The 25,269-nt window shown below is 32.9% G+C and overlaps 1 protein-coding gene across 1 annotated transcript in view; it reads left to right on the forward strand.

Annotated features, from left to right (window-relative positions):
- LOC124354746 (sodium channel protein 60E-like) overlaps positions 1-25,269 on the forward strand; it is a 748,213-nt gene that overhangs the window by 12,057 nt on the left and 710,887 nt on the right. The window lies entirely within an intron of this gene.

Here is a 25,269-nt window from a genome sequence, read left to right on the forward strand (position 1 = left end):
TTTATAAATTTCGATTAAATATTCAGGAAAGAAACTAATATTTTATTCGGGAACGAATCTAAACTTGTAAAGAGTTTTAAAATTTAGAATACTTATATTTATAAAATATCACCATAATACAACAGTTTAATTAAGTAACTGATGCAAAAATTATTAATAATTAATGAACGGAATATTGTTTACTTATAGTGGAAGGCTCTTATAATCTTGAATTTATACATTTTATACTGTGGTTCTTAAACATACATGGATTATATAAACTAGCTTAAAAGTTATAAGTTTTTAAAGAACCTTTTCTATTTAAAACAGATAAGTTACCATTGAATTTAGTTGTATATATCAGTAAAAAATGTAACCTGTTTCTTACTTCCGTGAAATTTATTCAAAACAAAATCAAGAACCTTTAAAGTGATTCCAAGAAGCATGAAGATGCGCCCTTACCCGTACGGCTGAGGGCCTAAAGTCAATAACAAGGGTCTCAAGCCCAACAGCCCTACACTCGACCCTTCCTCCCTCCCATCACCCCTTCAACAGTGATAATGGGTCTCCTGAACACGTGATTAAACGTGCAAACAGCTGATTGGGTGTCCAAGTGGTCACTTGAACGGAGTTTAAATTGGAAGCTGGTAGTGTTGGAAAAACGGTGAAATTTAGTTGATCACAGAAGATTAGATTAGTTGAATGATGGAAGATTTGAACTTTAATACGTTTATGTATTTAATTAGGAGAGAATTAATTGGCTTTACGTTAATTTAATCTTTTGTAAGTAGTAAGGTTGAATTTAAAAAGTAAATGTTGTAATTTATTACTGTAATCAAACATAAAGGAGTAGTTTACTTTTGTTTTAGTAAACTATTGATAAAAATAGATGTGTGTAGTTAAAAGAAATATTGTGCATTGACAGAAATAAAAGCTGAGTGTATAATTTTGACACGAACAAGGTAAAACTATGCAATACCATGGTCATCAATTCTTCTACAGTTCCCTTGAATATTTAGGTTCAAAATATTGAAAAATTAAATTATTAAAAGATCGAATCTTTGACAACATATTCTGTACCTTGAGAGTTATGATAGTTTAGCCCACAATTGAAGATAACATGTCTTTGAATAAATATAACATTTTAATAATATTTGGTGGCGGAACCTTTTGAGATCGTTATGAAGACCAGGGCTTGAAGACCACCAGTTTTATATGATAACTGTTTGCTTATATGTACCCGTAAGTCACTACTAAAGACTTTGAGAAGATGATTTTCTAAAGATCACTTTAGAAATGCCCGCCTGCGTGTGTAGCACAAAAAATTACTGTAATTAGTCTTTTTAAGAAAAGTTATTTTATTTTAAATTTAACGTGGAGACATTAAAAAAATTTGAAGATGAATTGATATAAATTCTTATTAATAACTCTCAATCAGTAAATAACATGTAGATTAAATTATAAAATGTAAAAGTAATAATCTTGTAAGTTAATAATCTTGAAAGTTGCCTTAATAGTTAAAAGAACATATTTGACATCAGTAATGTTTTATTTAAAAAATGTAACAGGCATAGACAAATCCTTTTTGTATTCTTATTTTAAAACAATATTTAGTAGATATTTAATGTATCAAAATAATATTGATGTTTTAACGTTTTATTGGTACGTTAGTAAATGAAGATTAATTTTAGCCTACATAAATCGTGGTGGTAAAAGTATCGTTTATGGTTAAAATCGTAGTTACTATCTCGAAACTATTGTACATGTTAAGATGTTGAGTTATTCTCAAAGTATTCGATATAATCAGAATATAGGTGTAGATTATATTTATTTATAAAGGATGACAGTATCGGACTGAGTCGAACTATCGGATCCACATACGCGATATTTCATTACTATCTGTGAGCCAGAACAGCTTGGGGAAACAAAGTGAGCTATTGAGATTATCTTTACAATACACTGTGCGCTGTTTTGTGCGCGGCAGCACAGCGACTGTCGACAGCTCAGTCTAACTGGAACAGTTCCAGCCGATACCAAAACACAATTCGACCGCAGAAGAGTGAAAAATTATTTATTTTCATTGCCATATCTTTCTAAAAATTGTACATCTAGGGCAGTGTTTGTACAGTTATTTATAAGATAAGTGTTGATTGTCGTATATAATGCTGATGTGGTATATTGTAAACGAGTAATATAATAATAATAACAATAACAATAATAATAATAATAATAATAATAATAATAATAATAATAATAATAATAATAATGTAACCTTTGCGACAACACTAGAATCGTACTGTAGCAAACAAAGTAATATAAGCCAATGATTTTATAGCTATATTTTAAGTATGTTTGTATCGAAATAAAGTGAGTATCTGTGTACAACTGTTTAAAAGAATTAAAAAAAAAAACAAATAAAAAAGTTTATTCAAACGGACTAAAACGGGCAAAATGGTTAATCCATATAAATCAGTTATAGTATTATTCGGATTGTACTAAAAACTAGCAGTAGTGAATTTAATAGAGAATACTTGTACAGTTAAAAACAAAAACGGGGACCTAAAAAATGGACAAATAATTTATATAAAGGTAATTATAAACCATGGGCTCAATAATAAGTGTTTTATTATCTATAAACACCACTATATCACATAATACAATCTGAATGGGATTATCAATATCTTTATATGCAAGAGATATTATTTTATTTTATCAGTATTGTTAAGACGCGTTTTAAAAGGTTGAACTATCTTCTTAATACTTTTTCCATTTTTAATTGTGGGCTATGTTCTAATTGCCCTTTCAGTGACAAAATTGATACTTAATGTACAGACAAAAAGTGAACCTATAAATATGCTTTAAATGTATGCATGTGAATAAAACAGGTTTAAAGTAATTAACAGTAGCGATTAGTTATTTAGTTTTTTAAAATTGTTTTTGACGTGTCCATTTTTAATTCTTTATCATACTTCAAGAATAAGATTGCAATAGCCAAGACAATATATTTCAGTTGCGAACAAGTGAATAATTATTCCGTACTTACTTGTTTTTCATACTAATTTAACACAACGCACTGGAATATGTAGGCGAATGGCGGGATTATACACGTATGTATACAAAAGTTCTCAAATAATAAAATTACTCTTAATTGTCGTAACACGCAACGACGGAAACTATACACTCGTAAGAAAATCAACTTATAGTTTTATTTATACGTTTTATAATCCACTTATTTAACATTCTGTTGCATGGTGAGAAAGGTAGAAACATATTATGAACTACGTTGTTAATACTGTAACATTATTTTACAGTAACTGCTTTAGTAAATATCGATAGTAAAAGCACAGTATGGTTTTAAATTAGCTTTACCAGTGGTCGCAGAATGTTTTAACACACAAATAATATTAAGCAATAGCCCATAATATTCTAGTTTTTTAATCAAATTCTTATGAGACACTCGATTAAAAGCTTTGCTAAGGTCACAGAAAGTTAAAACAGCACAATCTTTCTTTTCATAACAGTCCAGAACCATATCAACTAAAGAAATAACAGCTTGAGCTGTTGATAACCCTCTCCGGAATCCAAATTGTTCTCTACAAGAGCTCATAATGGCGCAATGAATAAGAAATATTGAACACTTACATACGCTATGAACTGCACTTCATTGTTACTATTAACATTGCCTAATAGTAACTGCTAAAGCTAAAATGGTTAGTAACACCGCAGTAAGGTTGTAAATTAGCTTTATCAGTGGTCACAGAATGTTTTAACATACAAATAATATCAAGCAAAAGCTCATAAAGGCGCAATGAATATGAGTTATAGAACACTTACAAACACTATGAACTGCACTTCATTGCAACTATTAAAATTACCTAATAGTCACTGCTAAAGCTAAAATGGTTAGTGACACCGCAGTATGATTGTAGATTAGCTTTATCAGTGGTCACAGAAAGTGCACCACTTACAACTAATATCAAGCAAGAGCTCATAATGGCGCAATGAATATAAAATATAGAATACTAACAGACACTCTGAACTGTGCAGGTACTTCATTGTTACTGCTAAAGCTATTTAGAATGTTACTATTAACATTGCCTAATAGTAACTGCTAAAGCTAAAATGGTTAGTAAAACGCTGTTAGTAATGAATATAAAATATAGAATACTAACAGACGCTATGAACTGTACTTCATTGTTACTGCTAAAGCTATTTAGAATGCTACTAATGTATTAACATTGCCTTATAATAACTGCTAAAGCTAAAGTAGTTAGTAACACAACAGAATGGTTGTAAATTAGCTTTATCAGTGGTCGCAGAATGTTTAGACATACAATCAATACCAAGCAAAAGCTCATAATGGCGCAATGAATATGAAATATAGAACACTTACAAACGCAGCACTAACGGCTTTATGGCAGTTTTATTAACGCTCCATAAACCCCATTGCCATTATCTGCCGACAAATAAACGGTGCCTCAGACCAAAACTGCGTTTCCTGTGCGTCCAGGAGGAAGGTTAGATAAATATTGGAAAGGAAAGTATTATAGATGGACCACGAATATAGTCGTGAATATTTATATTATTTTTGATTGTGGGTTGTATGTGTGTGCAACAGTAAACAAAACAGTTACTCATGCATTTAAACCGCTGGTTTACCGACAAATAAAATACTTAAGACATATGTAAACTAAAGACAATGAACTTTCTAATATGCTTCCTCAATGGTGAATGGTGGTATTGGTATTGGTATACATTTTAAGTTTTTAAGGAATCTGGTAAAAATCCTTTACATTTTATCTGCATGGTCGGGTAGGGTAAAGCTTAGCAAATAATTATACCAAATAAAATGTAAATTTATGTAATATCCTCTCACCGATGTTTCCATGAAGTAAAATACGAATAAAAGTGTATAAACGTTGTAAAATGTAATCTAGCGATTCTTTAACTCATTTTTAGCTGGTTTAGTTTTTATCAGGAATTAAACGATAATGAATGAAAAGAATTATTGTTTATAGAGCTTTTAGTGTTTCAATAGGATTTTTATAAGTATTATTCAGTGAGCTGAGGTCGCAAAGTTCGGTAAAGGACAATTTTAAAGACCAGTGAGCCAAGGTCTGAAATCGACGTGCACAACTGGCTGTGAGAACTCATTTTGAGATTTTACAAAATTAAATAGTTTACATATTTTTTTTTTAGCTGCTATTGCATATTGCAATCCCATTTGAAGGAGGCATAAATCCAAAGAAATTTTATAGCAAGAAGACATGAATGTTCATGTAAAATGTAGAGGAATTTGGTAGAGTGGTTTTTGGAATGTTAGTGGTTTCTTCTGAAACCTTCGAAGCCAGTAGAACAATACCTGAGGAATGATGAGTGGATTTTGTATATATATTATATTATATATATATATATATATATATATATATATATATATATATATATATATATATATATATATACAACTCACTTAAATAACACATGTCTTGATTTTATTTATAAATTTAGGTGGTTTACTGGTTACTGGTGGTTTACTGGTTAATTCAATGGTTTACTGTAAGAAACCATTGAAAACGATAAAAACAACACCGACACCATCCGAGCCTTGAAATTGATTTTGATCGAAAGATAAATTGTCTTTGAGATCTTGAGATCTTGTGCCGTCCAGTTTAGTGGGTCTGCCGTAAATTAAGACAGAAATGTTCGTGTGATCCTATAAATGTCTCTTATGCTATGCAAATAATTTGTAAAACTGGCCATGTATATCAATTTTACTTTCATAGACAATAATTCACGCTTCCAAATAATTCGCGGCTTCCAAAATAATCTTGTGTGGACTGTAGTGTGTCCTTGGTGTTTCTTATACAATGTTGGTATGCAAAGAAACAGTAAAATATGGCATTAGCGTGACGGATGGCTATTTCCTTCCCTATACCATAAACAGATCCACCCTCTCGCGGCTTATAAACAACTGTTGTCTATATGTTGGACTCAACACAGTAAAAATGCTTCAGAAATCTTGGTGAGATCCCTTAAAATATTCTGATGTTATGAAAAAATCTGAGATCATGGTTGTAGATTTTCCGTTTTGGGAGCACTGATTTTCATAAAATATGGATGAAAAAAATACTATTAAATATTTTGTACGGAATTTAATTGTTTTTATTCATTTGAAGTAATTTTAATGCATAATATAGAATATCTAAATTGAAGTTATTTTAATGCATAATATAGAATATCTAAACTTATAAAGTTTAACTGTAAAAAGTAACTAAAATTACAAACTACAAAATTTTAATTTTAAGAGTTTGTCTTTTGAGAAGAATGATAAAATGACTTATTGGACTCTGGATAGTAATAATATAGTTACTATAAAAAATGTTGACATTTTACTATCACCAATGAAGTAACCTTGACTGTATTGTAATATAACAAACAATAAGGAAGAAATATTTAAGCTGCGACCACTAGTCTTAAGTACTGCGGTGTAATCATACCGGACATTAACATAAAATATACGTATGCATTAGGGTTAATATTTATCGTTAGTTATGTTACAATAAGTTAAACGAATTTCCATGTAATTCGGGGTTAACCTTTGGTATTGCTCGTAAAATTATTTACTGGCAGAGAGCGTTTAATGAAGCCTTTCCGATAGGTTTCTTTTGGCGAAATCAGATTTCTACCAGTCTGTACTTACGATAACTATCAAATTAGTTGACCTAGAGCGTTGAAATTTGGAGTGAACGTCTTCACCCTCATGTCGGTATTGAAGATAGTGAAAATCAGGCCATTGGGTGTCTCAATTTCACTTATTTAACATTGAAATAGTGTTTTTCACGTTAGATCTATACCATAATCCGAGTCCTGATGAACTGGGTATACATTGAAAGCAATAAATGTAAACAGTTAAGTTTCATGTTTGAAGCTTGCATCAAACTCAGACTCTGGGATAAAATTATACGCAAGGAAAAATCGGGGTATCTGTCATCTATATAGTGAATGATAAATGAAAAAATGGTGTACATGCAATCGTTACTAATGTGTTTCACGCTTATGAACGAAGGTAAGACGTGAGCAGTAAACTTGCTAAATGCAAGAGAGAGCAAAAGTGCAGAGGAAGAGCGCATACTTTCTGATCTTCATTCAGCTATCCTAGTGATAAAGGGTGCTATTGCTATTGACTTCTTTCTGATGTCATTGAAACATTCCAACCTATGGTATGCCGATGGCGGAAAACATGAGAACTCATCAGACAACGCCCTAGTCTATCAGACCTAGTGTGTCTGATACAATTTTGAATTTTCCCTCCAAAACTGAAAAGTTTTGAAACTTCCTATTGGATACTTGTTCAATGGATCAATTTCCTCCTTTGTAGAAGAATGATGCTTGAAGTAGCCTTCGGCCAAACGTCACTATATGTATTGTACAGGAAATGATATATGATTTGCAAGGTTTGATTAGTCGTTCAGAGAGCCAACAAAGACGGAGATAAGCGAGGGACATTGACATAGCTCAGATAAGTGGAATCATTGCAGCAGAACTTATTTTAAGGTGAGGAAAGCGGTTCCTAGGGGCTGAATGCCCAAGCCGGCGGATATTGTAGTAGGAGACACCCCTTCCTTCTGCTAGCGTGGAGAGCATCGCGATATATGAATAATATATTATACTTGCATCGACAAAGATGCTCGCGTAATAATAAAAAACGTTCTCAACAGCTCCATTTAGATAAAATATTGGATTACACCCTTGAAATGTGTTTGAGTTACTTCAGTATTCATGTAAATTTATAAAGGTCTCTTGCCAAAGTCTTGTTGACTTAAAAATCTGAAATATGTCTTTAATGAAAAGGCTCACTCTACTAAAGTTGAACAGAGAAATATTTTATAAAACATTTAGAACAATAAAGAACTAATTTTATCCTAAAACCAATTTTATCATGCTTGTGTTTGTCCTTTCAAAACATGAAGCAATAAAAAGATATCCTGTATGTAACGTTCACTCCATAACATGCATAAGTACGTATGCACGCGAGTACCTCATATTATTGAACAATATTATGAAAAAATGGCCATAGATGGCACTGCGGGAAGCACTCTATGGATGGTTTGGGAATGGCAGCATTGGGAATGTGAATAATGAATAAGCGTATTCCCACAGGAAACAACTTTACTTCCAGTAAATGTTTTAACGTGAATAATACTAGTGTACATTTACAGTTCAGAGTTGGAACTAAGTAGGTACGCCTTTACCTGGAACAGTTTTTTTTACTATTAAATGTATTTTATTTATAAAATAGACATGGGAGATAGTTCAAAGGTATTTAAAAAAACATTTTCGAGAATTTTTAAATCTTTAAAAATCTAAACAGTTTAGGCACTTTAAAGATCTAGTCTGTGATTCTGTACTAAGTCATTAATAAATCTGTCTTTTTTTCTCACTATCAGTTTATGTCTGGACGTTTATGATATATAGGAGCATTTGGGTTATAGAACAATATTCTTTCTCTCACGAGCCTTAGCTTATTGAACATAAACGAGGGACTCAGACAGCTCTGCTAACAATGTTTTACAAATACAGTCTTTATTCTCTGCCTAATAAAGTAAAAACATGCAACCTCGGAAGCTAAGATCGTAAATGAGTTTTGACATCTCTAAATAGTATATTTTGGATGTTTTTCATCACTGCTGATGTTGTAACAACCAACAGCCACAATATAACCTGATTATCCGGACGTTGTTTTTATATTTCACTGAGAGAAATGCTATGGTATAACGCTACTCATGATTCAATCGGAATTCCGCTTTTTGTAGACCAGTTTATTGTATCCGCAGTGAACCGCATCGGAAACCTCGGTGTGATACCATAAAATTGCCCCGAAGTTGTGCAAGGCAGCTGTAAAATGTGGCTTTGGCGTGACGACCAACCATTTACTCCTGGGGATCATGAAAAAATCCACGCTCTTGCGGCTTAGGCGACACGGTTTGATTTGAGGACGACAGGTTTCCGTAACATCCTAGACGTTAAGTACTGTTAATATTTTATGTATGTTACAAACCTAAAGTTCTTGACACACTGAATGAAATTACCTTAATAATATAATTTTACAAATAAGACTCGTCACAAACGAGATTCAGATAAAATTTAATAATTTCCAGTAATTTTCAAAACTTGGCAAATCTGCCAAACACAACGATGCTTTGATATTACTGCCATTACTCTACATTTTAAGAAATTGGTGTACTAATATACATTTTTTTTCAAAAGAGTATCGATTTTTAGAAGTGTTCACTTTGGTTTGTATTTTAAACTTTGGGAGCTCGTTTTTCAACAGTCCGAATAATTTTATCTCATCTGTCAAAAGTAGGTCAAACAATAATGTACAATTGGTTAGGACAGTATTGTTAAATGCAGGGTTAAATGCAAAAAATTGGGGCACGAAACAATGTTTTTTAAGTTTGATGTACAATAACTTTGTTAAATTGGTAATAAATACATAAAAATCAACAAACATTAATTGTAGAGAATTTAATTCTGAGAAAATTGATATAATCAAAGTCTAAAATAAAACAGAAATAAGTACCAAAAAAATCGATTTTATTCAGTATAATACATTACTAGTTTTAAGCAAAATTAATCAGGTTGGGCCAACCGTACGCACCTTTTTATAATAGATGTTTCGAAAATGAGGCCATCATTATCAATACATTTTGCAGCACGTTTGTGTATTGCTTTTGTTGCGTTTCTTAATTTTTCAGGACTTCCCTGTATCTGCACAGCCGAATCCATAATACGGGCAATTAATTCATCACGAGAATTCACTTTTGTCTTGTATACAATGTCTTTTCATCCATCCCCAGATGCAATAATCCAATGGAGATAGATCTGGTGATCTTGGTAGCCAAGGGTGAGGCCCTCCACGACCAATCCAGTGTCCAGGAAATTGATGATTTAAGTAAGCAGAAACGGCACGTGAAAAGTGGGGAGGTGCTCCGTCATGCTGGAAGTACAAATTTTGTCTGAGATGTAAAGGAACATTCTCTAACAGCTGCGGCAACTCTTCTTGAAGGAAATGGAAATAGAACTCAGCATTTAGGCGTTCCAGGTAATATGAAAGGTCCAATCAGCCGATTGTGCAAAAGGCCACACCAGACATTGACGCTAAATCGGTGTTGAAAGTTCTGTTTCCACTACCTCATGTGGATTTTCTTCTGCCCATGAGTGTTCATTGTGCAAGTTATTGACACCATCCCGAGTGAATTGTGCCTCATCCGTAAACAAAATACGCTTGTAGAGTTGATTATTAATATTCAAAAAGTTGCAAAAACTCCAAGCGAAGCGGACCATCCCCTAGCTGTAGATGTTGAACCTTTTGTTTATGAAACGGATAAAATTTGTTTCGATTAAGTGACCTCCACACCCGTTGACTGCGAAACTCCTATCCGCCTAAGAAATACGTCGTGTACTTACACACCTGGACTGCGATGAAACAGCATTAATAAACAATATCGTCATCAAGTTGGACAGCTCGTTCATAATTGGTTCTAGTACTTGGTAGTGATCCTGTTTCCCGAAGAGTACGAAAAGTTCCTGAAATTGTTTTGGTATCTGGAATCCTGCCTATTTGGGTAACGTAGTACATGGTAATGCTACAGCAGCTCTAGCATTACCATTACAGTAACCCAAAATAAAAACCATATCAGCGTATTCCTCTGATGTAAATAAGTAAGGCATTTTTTCGCTGAAATAAACAATCGAATTATAACTCACAGAAAAATTGCATTTAATAACACGATTCACAGAACCCGATCTCCTGCTGTAGCTTGCAAAACACCACTAATACACAGTTCTAACGTAACAGTGCAGAATACCATTGTTGATCAGCTGTTATTCGTGCGTTACCAACTTAGAAATTAATAAAACAAAAATCTGCATTTCGATTATTAGTAAACAATAATGGGAAAATGTTTGCTTCATTTATTTTCGAACATTTGATGTAAATTAAAAAAAAAAAATACAACGTAATGAAACATGATATTTTTTATTTACAAACAAATTTATTTAACAGTTTAATCTTGTTTTCTCAATTTATCTCATCATTAAGGAACAAACATTTTGTTTTTGTTTTATTTTAACTAAATACCGTACGGTATTTCTTTACAGCTAGTAATGTATTATACTGAATAAAATCGATTTTTTGGTACTTATTTCTGTTTTTATTTTAGACTTTGATTATATCAATTTTCTCAGAATTAAATTCTCTACAATTAATGTTTTTGTTGATTTTTTTGTATTTATTACCAATTTAACAAAGTTATTGTACATCAAACTTAAAAAAACATTGTTTCGTGCCCCAATTTTTTTGCATTTAACCCTGAATCCCTCAAAAACTACTACAGGTACAGTTCTGAAACCTATTTTATTAGCTTTATCAGGTAAAAAATACATAAGAATCCACGATAATTTCTTACTTAATTAACCTTTCCAAAAGTTCAGTATGGCTTTATTTTACTCTTTACCCAGGAATTCAGGCGAAATCTTTCGCTAGCTGTAACTCGCTAACGAAGCGTTTTCGGACCTATGTTTTATATAACATTTTTTTCATTATTTTTACTAGTACAAATGTGCTGTAGAAGTGGGGGGAGAACTTCATGAATCACCCTGTATAATTGAATATGAGAGTTGTGAAAGCGGGCTAAGAGGTGACATCAAAGAAAGAAAAGTTGTGAATTACTTTGTTAAATAACCATAATGATGCGTTGCTTAAAATCGTGGCGCTTGAAACCTTTGACTCCACTCTAATTATTCGAAAGGATGAAAAGTTTGTAGAGACCATTTAACTTCCAAGTTTGTCTTACTAATACTGTAGTGTGCCATGAAATATGTAATGATTATATTAATTGTCATACCCAGTAATTTGATTTAAAACTGATATTCATAATGTTCAAGATTGATACAAACTGATATTTGTGTCAATACCAATATTTTAAAAGCTTTGTTCAATTTCCATACATATATCTCAGTATGTGGGAAATTTTTTAATAATCTGAGGCTGGTAGATTTTTCAAAGTGACTTTACTCCAACGATCAGACACTCCAAGTAACATGGTTTAGACATTGGTAGTATGGGAAACCTTGATGACAACAAGAAAATAGCAGAATAAATAAATTAAAACAAATTCAATACAACCATAAGAGATTTAAATATGTGGTAAAACACATGTAGCTTAACTATACTGAAACATACAACATCATTTTATAGTAACTTTTATATGATATGAAACCCAATTTAATGAAATAATTGGAAGTTATTACGTAGCAAGACATGCTACAAATATTTCATATGTAAGCTTTAAATTTTGTATGAAACTTCGTTTCTACAAGAATAAGTTCTATGATGAGCCAGATTCTTGTCAATATCTTTTTGAATGATGGTCTCTCTCTCTTTCTCTGTCTATATACCTTTTGGCAGGACATCCGCGAAGACTGTTACGGCACGAGGTGTAGCACACCCCTACCTTGTAGTATATGAAATATCTTATACTTTAAGTAAAGAAAATATAACTAAGAACTTCTATGTACGTATAGAAAACAAAGACAACTCTCTAAAGTAGAAGTCACAGATCACAAATAGTTGCAAATATTTGTGTTGACATAAAACTAATATATTTTTAGGGAAGCGTGATTAACATTAATGGTGAAGCGTAAAAATATCAGGGTATTTAATACACATTGTATATACAATGATAATTTTTGCTAGCTGTCACAATCACGCAGCACGTGTTTTCAAATAGTAAAACATACAATGTAAAAATTGTCTCGTTTCATCTGCGGATTGATTAACACTGATTAGTATATTTTAAAATGTATATATACCCATTACATTTTAGGTAACATCAGTTAGTAGACTGGCTGTATTTGGTATATGATTGTCATCTAATATTCAATATATAACATATAAAGTAATACCCAAAACATAGATAAAGTATTATTGATTAAAGTAGAATAAAGTAGTAGTACAAAATAAATAACATTGTTTTATTAGTGAGGAAATACTCGTATCATAAAATTTAAATTAGTCCCAAAATAGCACCGTACCTTAAGTTAATTTATTTCAATAGAAAGAGCGATACACAATTGGGCCTGACTGGCTTGCTTGCCTGAAGTAATGCGGTTTGCGTGTAATATAGGGTACAGCCTGTAATTTTGGAGGAAATCAGCTCGTAAATAAGCACTATTGGATCTGTTGGAGATTCACCCCCTCCCCACCCACCACCTGCCGCTCGACATCAAACACGATCAAGGAAAGCGATCCCTCATATTGAGTAAATATTCCAAATAGACTCCATTTCTCCCTGAAGATTTTTGCTGTAGAAAATACCTATATATAATTACTAAACATAATAACTTCAAGATTTTAAAGCTGAAAACTACCCCCAATAAACCTAGCATATACTAAAATGCTCTTTGCCATGCGCATTTACCTTTAATACTTTTATGTACTACAAGTACTAAATAATCTTAAAAATGGTGTGTTTAATGCTTTAGATTAAATTATTGTGTTATTTTGTACACATTTTCACTCAATTAGACCAGTTTTGTACTCATATGATTTTTTTGGGAGCAGATAACGCAACGCCGCCGGATCCTCTGGTATATATTTACCGCCATATTTCATAAAATGTTTCGTGTTTTGAAAGTCAGTGATATCTTAGTATGGTGTGTAGCAGTACAACAGTTTGCAATAGTAACTGACGATATCTTGACAGAATAGCTTTCATTATAGCGTATTTATCGGACTAACGTTATTTCAGATCGCTGTTCCCGTTTAAACATTATTATTCATAATAAACCTTAATTTCTAATAATATATTATAGCTTGGAGCTATTTAAAAATTATAGTAGCAAAAGTTTATGTAAATCGACACACCTATATATCATATATAACTTATTCTCGACACACCAGCTCTCGACGTTAACTCCTAGTAGATAGAGCATGAACTCCCTAGCAAATTATAAATTAAGCCTTTTCTTTTGACGTAAGAACAGATTTTCTATGGGTCCGGCGGAGAACAGCTTGAAGCTAGGATATATTTCAGTAGGTTTTTGTATGTCTGGTGCGCATTTAATTGTAAGTATAACTTAAGAAAGAAAGGTGACGCAATTTTTTGAGCCCCAGCAAGATTCGCTTCTGAGAGTAAGACCTAAACTGGGTGCGTCAAAATCCGTTGTTGTTCCATACATTTATGCGTAGTAATGGATTCCGAGAATATCACTAAAACAGTTAGGAAGCTAGCCTAATTAAAATCGATATAACATTTCGATGCTAATATTGATTTATATTCCAGGTTAAATAAAATTTTACTAAACTACTAATACTGACTTGTATTATTTTTTGTCTGCTTTGCACCCTATTTCCCTATATAAGGTAATCATAACTGTCTAACTATTGTCAATCCTCTGGATGCTAATCGACTCCTCGATGTATACAACCGTCAACTTGTACCTGAGTACTTTGTATCGACTACAGTCTTCGGTCTCTTAGAGGTTTATACGAAGGATCTAAATAAAACAACTATCAGGACTCGTGGAATATTAACCAGAACAAAACAATCCTAATATTTCTTTCTTTTTTTTTATTGATTACGATTCATAACATAATGAATTAAAAATTTGAATGGTAATAAATTAAGAGCATGTAGATGGCGAAATGTGTCACACAATGTGTATCTATTCAAAGAGCCGCTTATAGCCTAATATAATCACAGGGTAGCAATGAGGGATGATATGTGGATCTCAGGGATTTACATAAGTGTGAACTACCGCCCTCTTGAGACTCCTCTCGCCTCTTTCCTGTAAGCATTAAAATTCATCATATAGTTCAATATCAGAAGGAAATATTTCTTCCAATTATTCTTAGTCATGAATTAAACTATACCAAACTAAATTAGAATACAGGCTTAATACATCACTGCTTATAAAACATATTGACAAGCGTTAAAAATTTGCAATGTATTACTTTAATAAAAAAGTTTAATTTAAATTTTGTGCAAAACTGCAATAAAATTCATGATAAAGACGTATAAATTTTTATTATAAGTTTAATATTTTAATTTTAAAATTCTCAAATTGTTAATGAGCTGTACCAAATTGCTTTTTTGTCGTTTTAAAACTATCTAGTAATAGTTTTACAAATTCATCACATTGCATATTTTGTAAAATGCCGTTAGAATTTCCCCCACAAATCCATGTTTAAAATGCATCAAAGATGGATTTTACTATTGGTAATTCAAACCATAGTACTAATTACCGTGAGTTATGATTGTTTCAACTCAATTATATAAGAAAAAAGTAACCAAATCTCATATTTACTACATACATAGTTAAATAAATTCATTTTAATATCATATAAATGTTTATTTGTCGGAACACAATGACACGTACAGTCAATATAATATTCATAGAAATCTCTAGAAATATGGAGATGGCCAATTAAGTTTATCGCACAAAGAAGATTGTTTGTGCTCTCATTTTTGAGAATTCAAAATCGGGAACATACAAACTCATCAAGAGGCTCAATAACTGTGAGACGAGGGAGGGCTTGAGATTAAAACTTCATAATATGGATATCTGAAAACATAAAACAGTTTAGAATCAATAATATGTTACTATTAATAGGCTGTTGTCATATTCTTCACTTACTGGTTCTTCACCAACATTATCGAATAGTCTTGGAATATTCATTATATTTTAAGGCACAAGATAAATAAATGAGTTCTAATGGATAAAACTGTTGATCCTGCATGTAAATTTTCTAATTGTATAATGATAAGCACCAATAAAAACATTTGAAGAAATTAAAAATACAAGAGGTCATAAGATATTAAAAAGTTGTTGCTAGGGTATAGGATGTAGTAATACCTTATTTGTTAAAAAAAATGTAAATGTAATTAATTGAAGTATCTTCTCAAAATTTGGAATTTGTATTGGAAAATAAATTGATTAAAGAAAGGCATTGTTAAATATAAGTAACTTACTTTTGTACTTGTAATTTTGGAATATTTACAAGCGATGTAAGACTCTCTTTATTTAATACAAGAACAATAATTAAAAAAATGAGAAATTCAAATGAGGTTAACATCTGCAGAAGCAAGGAAACATTAGTGTTCTTCGACTGATGAGATACGCTTGTAAACTTTCTCTGAGGTTAAGTGAGGGCCAGATTCAGGATCGCGGGCAGGCAGTTTGTCTTTTAAATGGAAATGCAGACGTTCAAGGGTGGGAGGGACCCTCAGTGGGTTTGTTCCTAGGCAAATTTTACATTACTGTTCTTGTCATAGTTAAAAAATACAAGTTAGTGTTGAGAGAAAAAATTTAAATGTAGACAAAAATTAAACATAGCATTTTGATTGAAATGAAAACAAATTAGTAGAGTACCAGTACAAAAATTATTAAAATTGCATCATGACTTTAAATGACTTTAAAAATGTTGTCTGTTATTATTCTGAGCAGGAAATATCTCGCAAAAGTGTTATTCTACCTGAATATTTATTTTGTACAACATTAATATAATAACTAGTGACTCCTGCGGTCTTTCTGTTTTAGCTTAAGAGAATCATCTAACAGTAATCACTTTTATCTAGACATCGATCTCTAACCATCCTAGAGTTCAATCCTACTTCCGCACAAATACCATCTGACTACACAAGCCCGTTTGATAGACATATCATCCGAAACTCTTAAATGAACGGCTAGATGTCAATAAACACTGAGAAACTGATAGTTATTAATAGAAATATCTATCCTGTCTCTCTCGCGCCCATTTGTGTAAATGGGACGTCCCCGAATATTCTAAAGGTTAAAGATACTCATTTCCGCACCACATCTCGCATGAGACTGGAGGAAAAAGCTTGTAAAAAAAAAATCAGCCGGCCACTCAACCTATCTAACAACCTATGTACGGTGAAATGTCCACAAACACAATTCACTGATGATCACCTGAAGAATTTATTAACCTATTGTGCTTTATCACTATAACCCTAGAAACTGTTGAGCTGTCGCGGATGTCCAACAGCTGTCTTACTTAGGCAACACTAGTAATGTATAATTAATTCTACTGCTAAGATACATGAAAGAAATTGAGTAGAGTTCAAAGGAGCCAAAGTACGTTTATTAGCGTGATTGTGAAAGTCTGGACAAGTGTGTTCAAACGCTCCTATCATTTAGATCAGTGATGTTTTCTAAGTTGCATGATACTCTAATATGTCTGCCGTTTAAGTATTCTGTTCAGTACATTAGTTTACTCAGAGAAATTGTGATGTTTATGGATTTCCAAAGACTTTTCATGAAGGCTTACGTAAGAAGCTTCTTAAGGCTAAAGTTAAAAGTTTCAAATAATCTTTCAATGTACGACTGGTGCTTGTACCTTACAATAGCTTCTTAGAGACCAGTCACTTGGACGATTTGGTTAAGGATATGTATATCGCCAAACATTACCACCAACATAAACGTATACGTAGTTAGTTAAGGCAGCAATGGGAAAATAATCTTAGAATATCCTTTATAAACTACGAAACCAATTCCATTTTCAGTTCCTCAAACCACACTCGTGGAAAGTTGGACGCATTACCTAATCTCAAAGCTTCGTTGTAAATCTTTTAAAGTTTGGTTTGTTAGGTACTATTTGTAGTCTATTAGTCACAAGATTTATGCTTACCCTTGATATTATTGTTGATACATTTAAAAATCTTATACTACTTAAGATTTAGTGATTGTTTTAGTAGTCTTCTGTGAGTTTCACTTAATTTCCTTTTATTTTTTATTCATAAAGAAAATGTACACAACAAAACAATATAAATATGAATATTTGCAAAATAAGTAATACGTAATGTCTTCAACATGAGTAAACTACAAAAAAAATCACAGTATATTTACGGAATAGATAAGAAACCATGAGTCACAGTGATGAATTTTGTTTGGGACATACATATAGGTAACATAAGTGTATTAAAAATTATAACAGTACACGCAACAATGTGTTTTCTCGGACTAAGCGTAAGGTTCTATTATACATTCAACATGTAATTATAATTTGAAAGTTAAATTTATTCCGGTAGTCGTCACTTTGAAGTAGCTGAGAGCGCTTAGTGGGTCAACGGTATGCTAATTGGCGGGGTTGCTCGTTTAGGTGTAAGTCATCGGATCCTTAGCACACATTGGTTAATACACCTTGCAAACCTGCTTTGATGATGTCAAACAGGTTTGGAATATAAACTATGTAATTTAGATAAATGCAGTGGAATTTTTAATCGTAATTGCTTGTAATATAGTTGTAATTAAGCAGAGGATAATAGATACAGCATAAGCTGTAGAAAAATGGGTGAAATGAGAAAATTTGAACATTGTAATGAATTATTCATGTCCCCTATTAATTACATACGTCTATATTTTTATCCATCCATGGAAAGGTGATATTGAATCATTTAGAATCAGGCTTTCTTCAGGGTTTTTTGAGGTTATAAAGGGGTTTTGCCTATAACTCACAAAACAATTGGCTTGCGTAGCATTAACTTACAGACATGATTTGGTAGGTACTTGAAGTATAAATATAATTTTAACGCTAGCCGACGAGGAAAGACATATGATTCGTGTATCAACTATATCAGAAAGCAATATAAATTGTATACAGAGTCGAATATCAAGCAAGGCTTTATCGAGTTTAAAATAAATGCGTAAATATTTACAAAAGTTTAATTTAAACTTTGCAGAACTAACAATTAATAGTGCACTGGAGCTATGAATAAAAACGAAAAGTAAATATCGCTGCCTGGGCTTTAGTTTCTTTCTTCCATTATTGATCGTCGTGTCGTGAGAGAGGTATATGTGTGCTAGCGTGATCAATCCAGTTGATACAGTGCACTACATGGGAGGCTTGATGTCATCTCAGAACTGACAAATCCTTGGTACATGTTAGTTATAAAATAGTTTAATTAAGGAAGCAACAGTTCTACTTTTGCAGGTAAGTTGAAATCACTATTTTGCGGCTTAGTGATCACTGTTGCCCGTATTATGAGTCTACTGTAAAACTGGCATGCGTTACCATATATTTTTTCTGACTTCGCATATTTAATGACTTTGCAGTTTACTCTAAAATATGACATTTTGTGACAGTTAATAGTTTTACTTTTGTAAATGACGAAGACAAGCAAGCCTGAAGTTTTAAGTAGTCAATGCTGTCAGTATGTTGAGTCCATTGCAGCCACATATAAAATCAGACCGTGAACCTATACTTGTTCTCAAATATTGTGCAGAGTATCCATAGCTGTCAAAATTTCATGTATATTCAGCTTTTAAGCCAGCCTCTTTATGCTTGTGGTCCATTAACGAATTCATCACGTTCTTAATGTTCGGAGACTCTCGTAACTGTATTGTTTGATCACACAATCAAATTTAATAAGCCCAGTGTACGTCCAAAATTTGTTTTAAATTCTTTTAACGTTTAATTGAAAACAAATGTAATAGCATCAGGTGTTTGTTGTCTACTGTTAAATACACCACTGTTTATGCAATATTTGTGTAATTTCAAACGTGAATTCTCTTCGATATCTTATAAAGTTTTATGGGAATTTTGAACGATTGTAATATTTGCGTATGTATATATATATTTTTACAACGGTCTGACTAAGCCTTGCAATAGTATTCTAAGCACAAATCGGGGATTATAAACCCATTATAAAATGTATCAGTTTCGTAGTGAGAAAGCTCCAATTTTAGGAATCTGAAGATTTGATTTCCACTGATGCAGTGAGCGTTGCACGGATCTTGATCTGATCGTGTATCGATCGATATTGAAATAGCGCTGGCGTGACCACCTACTGTGCTAGTTGGCCACTCCGTTCTCGTCTTGGGGAAAAAGATTTACCTATCCAGAACCCGGTAAATTATAAAAATACGATAATAATTATTGTTACCACAAAGGAAAATTAATTCTGTAAAAAAGACAGTTTTAATTATTTGCAAAAATTTTTAATAATGTCTACCTTAACAACATAACCGTTTGAATAAAAAAGATCTCTAGCGAACGAATATAGATTTAAAATAACGAAATTTTAATATTTTAAGTAATCAGTATAGAATATAATTCTTGTTAAATACAAATCCAACCGAAAGTATGCAACATAAGTATGTTGGTATGGCACAAAGGATGATAAAACTGTTATTTATTTGTATAAAAACATTTACTAACTGATACCAATGGTTCGTTTTTGATAACATTAAAAAATTGTCGTATTTATCTTGTAAACTTAAGATCAGTCTAGTTATGTAATATTTAACAAAGAATAAGAACAGAAATGTACAGCTCTAGCTGGGCTTTGTAGATATTATCCCGACCGTTCTCACTTATCTACGTTCATCTGTAGTCTGAGAAATGTCCTGATAACATTCTTTAGGTATCTCAGGTTCTCAGAGGTATTTCTTGTCCCGGAATTGATTAAGAAAACTGACTAGCTACCGTAAAAAGGCGGTAGTCGAAAATCTCATCACTCTAAGCTATTCTCGAATATCTGTACTCAAAATTAAGTAAGGGTACGTCATTACATCTTTTACATAGCGCAGTACACCATTATATTATGATGTTATAAGTGCTGGCATGAAACTTAAAAATCAATTCATTATATAAAAATCAGAACTAAATAGAAATATCTGTTTAGTTATTTTCAAGGATATTTGTAAGTTCGGATCCTCTATCCGTTGCTCAGGAGTGTCTTAATGGAAGGAGTTCCGACTCTCTCCGTTAAGATTGAATTTGTCCCGACCTGATGGGAACCTGTTTTACTTAGGACCTTTATAGGATAACTTGGGCCATTACTTGGCTTCAATGTCAGGACTAAGGGAGGAGGACAATGGAGAGGCTTCTTGTGTACAACACATAACCATTAAGGCTCAACAGTTGCGTAAGCATCTAGCAGCAGGAATTGTATTGTACCAAATCAAATTTTTTCTTATATATTTACGTTATTAAAATAACAGTATGCCTTACTTAGAACTTTTATTCATGTTTATAGTAGTTCAGAAATTAGAGATCGCTCGTTAGTCCTGGAGCCGATAGTTGAACTCAACACTATCCAGCTTTTGAATTGATCTAAGGATATACTTTCAGAAAGATATTGATCCCACTATAACTTTGGTAGGAATTGGAATGGGAGAGTATCAAATGGTTAAAAAATATCAAAATTTAATATTTTACACAGGTAATCTTTTAGCTTGTGGCACTCAAAAGCAACCGTCAGATAAAAAAAATTAAAATAAAGCCAGAGTCAGCCAACGAGATAAAAACTGCCTAAGTACCTAAAATAGAGACTTGGTACGCCGCTCAGTACGATGTTGACCGTGCAACAAAAAGCACAGTGCGTGATTTGGTACGCGGAGTCAAAGTCAATTGTTAGTGTACAACGGCTCTTTCGGAGAACATATCCGGGTCAAACAGCACCTGATAACAAAGCTATCGTTCGATGGTTTAACCAGTTTAGGGAAACAGGGACCGTCGGCAAAAAATCTAGACCAGGCCGACCAAGAACATCAGAAGAGAATGTTGAGCGTATCCGCCAATCTTGTGTTAGGAGCCCAAAAAAATCCATTGCTCGACGAAGCCTTCAACTAAACATTCCAAAAACAACAATACAAAATGTACTGCACAAACGGCTAAGACTTCATGCGTATAAAATTCAGATAAAACAGCAAATAAAACCTACCGACCGCCCTAAACGAACTGAATTTGCAAGTTTTATGTTTTAAATTTTCTACAGAGAGTGTTGTTTAGTGATGAAGCTACGTTTCACATAAATGGATGTGTAAATCGTCACAATTGCCGTGTATGGGGATCGCAATAGCCAAACGAAATCCACGAGTATGTGCGTGATTCTCCCAAACTCAATGTGTGGTGCGCGTTATTTCATGACAAAGTTATTGGACCTTTCTTTTTTGTAGAAAAAACCATTACAGGCCTAGTTTACCTGGACATGCTTGAACTGTTTGTGTTCCCCCAATTAGACGATATCGAACAACAGACTGGACAGCGAATCATTTTTATGCAAGATGGGGCTCCACCTCACTACCATCGCGAGGTACGCGCTGCACTAAACGCACGCTTCCCAAACGGTTGGATTGGTAGAGAAGCCCCCATTTCATGGCCTCCTAGAAGTCCTGATCTTACCCCTTTGGATTTCTTTTTCTGAGGGTACATAAAAAATATAGTTTACGCAGAAAAGATTCGGGATTTGGACCATCTTCGGGAGCGAATTTCTTCCGCAATCTTAACTGTTACGCCAGATATGATTGGACGCACGTGGCAGGAAGTTGACTACAGACTTGATATCTGCAGGGCAACGAACGGTGCTCACATTGAAACATACTAAGGTATGAAAAAAAAAGAATTATTTCTTTCCGCACATTTAAGACTACAACCTTTAAATTACCTTTAATAGTTTTTTTATGACAGTTATTTAAAATCTAGGCATTATTTTTCGATGACCCTGCATATTTAAAAATTAACTGTCTAATTTGAAATGTATGATATCTTAGATTACATATACTCATATAACGATTAAAGAATTAATTGATTATTGGAATTTATGATAAGTAAATAAAAGTTCTTCTCAATTTCACACAGTCATGTCAGAATCTAGTCCATGACATCGCCTCGCAGTGATTCAAAACAGACGTGAGGAGATATTCCTTCATATTTAAATTGCACGGGAGCATAAAATACAGATTGGGCGTTTTAAAAATATATAAACTTTATTCGTGGATTTTCACTTACGAAAAATCTCACTTTATTTTTATCAAACAAAAATTGAGTTTATAATAATATATTAAATAGTCATAATACATTTTTCTGAGTTACACAGTTTAAATGTGTAGATTCGTATATACTCGTTAAAGCTTTGCAGAATCCTGCAGGTGTAACCGTTAGTAATTAACTCATAATTAACAAACTGTGTAACGAGTACAAAACTGTTCCCAGAACTGATTCAGCTATTGAAGTAATCTATTTCAATAGGAACTGTAAGTTTATCAATTGGACCGGAATAGCTCACTTGCCTGATTAATATCGTTTGCGTGTAATATAGAATGCAGCCTGTAATTTCGAGAGGAAATCAGTTCGTAAATAAGCACTATTGGACCTGTTGGAGAATTAACCCCTCCCCACTCCTCATCCCACCACCTTCCTTCCGACATCAAATGAGTGAGTAAAGTGATGCTTGATAACTAGTAAAAGTTTAATTTTAACTCCAAATTGGTTTACATAAAAAAATATATTTATCTTATATCAAAGTATTTTGTAGTTGCTATGCATAATGTTTGTAAATACTGAAATTATTCAAACCAAAACTAACAATTAAATACATTCTTTGGAGCACTATCAATAGCTAATGATTAATAATAAGTAACTAAGCTATAAGGCTTTGTTTTCTGATAGGGCAGACCAATAGAATTTTTCAGTTTAGGATCGTATTAATAAAATTTAAATTTTAAATTTCAGTTTAATAGATGGTACATTTTATTTGGTTACAAAAGTTAAAAAACGAGAGTAAAAATTACAAATCAAGAACTCTTTTTAATGAGATTTAATAACACTTGATTATATTAAGCGTGATCCACTAATAGCTGTTTTATTGTAATGTTCAAGTCAATGCAATATTAGTCATTATATATGATTTTATTCTAATAATGTTAAAAAGCTATTTGGTACCAAATTTAATTAGTACCACACATAAAAATATGTATCTAAACATAAATAATAAACGTTATAAAATCTATTATAGCCACCAAAGAATTCATAAAAATTCAAGGCCTGCGAGAGAGGAAACGTTCTCTTTTAAAACAATAACAAGTATAATCTGTTATGTTATCTATACTCAGAATTTACATGTGGTGGATTCATAAATTTCATTTCATGATTTTAATTCACTAACTTTTATTCAACGCCAATAATTTAATTGTTGAGATCAAAAGATAAATGAATGCATTTTTACATAAACAAAAGGAATTTCTATTTTGCCTTTCTTACGACAACCTCTTATTCTAAATGTTTGTTTTCTGATATATTCAGAGCTGATGTGTGGACAATGTAGGCTTTAGTCTGAAAACACTAAGTAAATAAAGTCCTTTAATTTAGCTTTCGATTCCCTAAGTAAATTTAGTCTAAGTACAGGGTATGAAAGGACATTCGTATTGATTCCCAAATTAACACATTGGCTTCCAAGCGGCTCACTGTCCACATTGAGAGAGTATTTGAGGAGAGCTACATTGTCAGCTTTTGAAAGCTCTGAGGGGGAATGTGTTATATATCAACACTACTATGGTTAAAGTATACAATGTTATATGTCAACAATACTCTGGTAATAGTATACAACGTTAACACTTCGGCTCAAAAGCGGCACAGGATCCAGTCTTTAGGTGAGCATTATTGCCAGCCTGTGAAAGCTCTGGGACGGAATGTGTTATGTAACAAGACTATTCTGATTAAAGTATACAATGTTAACACTTCGGCTCACAAGCGACACAGGATCCAGTCTTTAGGTGAGCATTATTGCCAGCCTGTGAAAGCTCTGGGACGGAATGTGTTATGTAACAACACTATTCTGGTTAAAGTATACAATGTTAACACTTCGGTTCACAAGCGACACAGGATCCAGTCTTTAGGTGAGCATTATTGCCAGCCTGTGAAAGCTCTGGGACGGAATGTGTTATGTAACAAGACTATTCTGGTTAAAGTATACAATGTTAACACTTCGGGTCACAAGCGACACAGGATCCAGTCTTTAGGTGAGCAATATTGCCAGCCTGTGAAAGCTCTGGGACGGAATGTGTTATGTAACAACACTACTCTGGTAATCGTATACAATGTTAACACTTCGGGTCACAAGCGACACAGGATCCAGTCTTTAGGTGAGCATTATTTCCAGCCTGTGAAAGCTCTGGGACGGAATGTGTTATGTAACAACACTACTCTGGTAATCGTATACAATGTTAACACTTCGGGTCACAAGCGACACAGGATCCAGTCTTTAGGTGAGCAATATTGCCAGCCTGTGAAAGCTCTGGGACGGAATGTGTTATGTAACAACACTACTCTGGTAATCGTATACAATGTTAACACTTCGGGTCACAAGCGACACAGGATCCAGTCTTTAGGTGAGCATTATTGCCAGCCTGTGAAAGCTCTGGGACGGAATGTGTTATGTAACAACACTATTCTGGTTAAAGTATACAATGTTAACACTTCGG

Source organism: Homalodisca vitripennis, chromosome 2, assembly GCF_021130785.1.
Source record: "Homalodisca vitripennis isolate AUS2020 chromosome 2, UT_GWSS_2.1, whole genome shotgun sequence".
NCBI classification, from domain to species: domain Eukaryota; kingdom Metazoa; phylum Arthropoda; class Insecta; order Hemiptera; family Cicadellidae; genus Homalodisca; species Homalodisca vitripennis.